Genomic DNA, 407 nt, shown 5'->3' on the forward strand with positions numbered 1-407 from the left:
TGATTCCATTTTGGCTAGAACCATCTTGAACAGAAACCTAAATGAGATAATGTGATTACCCCTGCAGGTGTGTTTTTCGGAAACCTATATAAGCCTTTTTAAAGATAATAAAAGGAGGGATTCGTGATCAACGAGGAGACTCTCTGCATCTTCATTTAATCCTCATCCCTTCTCTCGGTGGAACTGTTTCAATATATCAGGGCAGGACCTCGATACCCAACCACATAGTTGTTGTTGTTATGTGCCGTTGAGTCATTTGCGACTCATAGTGACCCTATGTACAACAGCCCTAAACCCTGCTCTATCCTGTGTCAATCGCATTGCCTCTGACACACCCATCCCAATTATCCCAGTCACTGAATCAATCCATCTCATAGAGGGTCTTCCCCTCCTGCGCTGTCCCTCCA

Source organism: Elephantulus edwardii, unplaced genomic scaffold (genome assembly GCF_000299155.1).
Source record: "Elephantulus edwardii isolate Elephantulus edwardi_28Jun2011 unplaced genomic scaffold, EleEdw1.0 scaffold00296, whole genome shotgun sequence".
In the NCBI taxonomy this organism is placed as follows: domain Eukaryota; kingdom Metazoa; phylum Chordata; class Mammalia; order Macroscelidea; family Macroscelididae; genus Elephantulus; species Elephantulus edwardii.